This window comes from Oncorhynchus masou, chromosome 24 (assembly GCF_036934945.1).
Source record: "Oncorhynchus masou masou isolate Uvic2021 chromosome 24, UVic_Omas_1.1, whole genome shotgun sequence".
NCBI classification, from domain to species: domain Eukaryota; kingdom Metazoa; phylum Chordata; class Actinopteri; order Salmoniformes; family Salmonidae; genus Oncorhynchus; species Oncorhynchus masou.
This window is the reverse complement of record NC_088235.1, coordinates 97,322,265-97,324,225: the sequence shown is the minus strand read 5'-3', so window position 1 is coordinate 97,324,225 and position 1,961 is coordinate 97,322,265. Positions and strand designations below refer to the sequence as shown.

Below are 1,961 nucleotides of genomic sequence, written 5' to 3'. Positions count from 1 at the left end.
TCAACTCATCCCTGACCGCTGGCTACGTCCCTTCCGTCTTCAAGAGAGCGAGAGTTGCACCCCTTCTGAAAAAACCTACACTCGACCCTCCGATGTCAACAACTACAGACCAGTATCCCTTCTTTCTTTTCTCTCCAAAACTCTTGAACGTGCCGTCCTTGGCCAGCTCTCCCGCTATCTCTCTCAGAATGACCTTCTTGATCCAAATCAGTCAGGTTTCAAGACTAGTCATTCAACTGAGACTGCTCTTCTCTGTATCACGGAGGCGCTCCGCACTGCTAAAGCTAACTCTCTCTCCTCTGCTCTCATCCTTCTAGACCTATCGGCTGCCTTCGATACTGTGAACCATCAGATCCTCCTCTCCACCCTCTCCGAGTTGGGCATCTCCCGGCGCGGCCCACACTTGGATTGCGTCCTACCTGACAGGTCGCTCCTACCAGGTGGCGTGGCGAGAATCTGTCTCCTCGCCACGCGCTCTCACCACTGGTGTCCCCCAGGGCTCTGTTCTAGGCCCTCTCCTATTCTCGCTATACACCAAGTCACTTGGCTCTGTCATAACCTCACATGGTCTCTCCTATCATTGCTACGCAGACGACACACAATTAATCTTCTCCTTTCCCCTTCTGATGACCAGGTGGCGAATCGCATCTCTGCATGTCTGGCAGACATATCAGTGTGGATGACGGATCACCACCTCAAGCTGAACCTCGGCAAGACGGAGCTGCTCTTCCTCCCGGGGAAGGACTGCCCGTTCCATGATCTCGCCATCACGGTTGACAACTCCATTGTGTCCTCCTCCCAGAGCGCTAAGAACCTTGGCGTGATCCTGGACAACACCCTGTCGTTCTCAACTAACATCAAGGCGGTGGCCCGTTCCTGTAGGTTCATGCTCTACAACATCCGCAGAGTACGACCCTGCCTCACACAGGAAGCGGCGCAAGTCCTAATCCAGGCACTTGTCATCTCCCGTCTGGATTACTGCAACTCGCTGTTGGCTGGGCTCCCTGCCTGTGCCATTAAACCCCTACAACTCATCCAGAACGCCGCAGCCCGTCTGGTGTTCAACCTTTCCAAGTTCTCTCACGTCACCCCGCTCCTCCGCTCTCTCCACTGGCTTCCAGTTGAAGCTCGCATCCGCTACAAGACCATGGTGCTTGCCTACGGAGCTGTGAGGGGAACGGCACCGCAGTACCTCCAGGCTCTGATCAGGCCCTACACCCAAACAAGGGCACTGCGTTCATCCACCTCTGGCCTGCTCGCCTCCCTACCACTGAGGAAGTACAGTTCCCGCTCAGCCCAGTCAAAACTGTTCGCTGCTCTGGCCCCCCAATGGTGGAACAAACTCCCTCATGACGCCAGGACAGCGGAGTCAATCACCACCTTCCGGAGACACCTGAAACCCCACCTCTTCAAGGAATACCTAGGATAGGATAAAGTAATCCTTCTCACCCCCCTTAAATGATTTAGATGCACTATTGTAAAGTGGCTGTTCCACTGGATGTCAGAAGGTGAATTCACCAATTTGTAAGTCGCTCTGGATAAGAGCGTCTGCTAAATGACTTAAATGCAAATGTAAATGTAAAGATCATCAAGGACATCAACCACCCGAGCCACTGCCTGTTCACCCCGCTATCATCCAGAAGGCGAGGTCAGTACAGGTGCATCAAAGCTGGGACCGAGAGACTGAAAAACAGCTTCTATCTCAAGGCCATCAGACTGTTAAACAGCCACCACTAACATTGAGTGGCTGCTGCCAATACACTGACACTGACTCAACTCCAGCCACTTTAATAATGGGAATTGATGGGAAATGATGTAAATATATCACTAGCCACTTTAAACAATGCTACATTATATAATGTTACTTACCCTACATTATTCATCTCATATGCATACGTATATACTGTACTCTCTATCATTGACTGCATCCTTATGTAATACATGTATCACTAGCCACTTTA

The 1,961-nt window shown here is 51.4% G+C and overlaps 1 pseudogene; it reads left to right on the top strand.

Moving 5' to 3' along the window:
• Nucleotides 1-325: 325 nt before the first annotated feature.
• LOC135511761 (uncharacterized) lies at nucleotides 326-1,429 on the top strand (annotated as a pseudogene).
• Nucleotides 1,430-1,961: the final 532 nt, after the last annotated feature.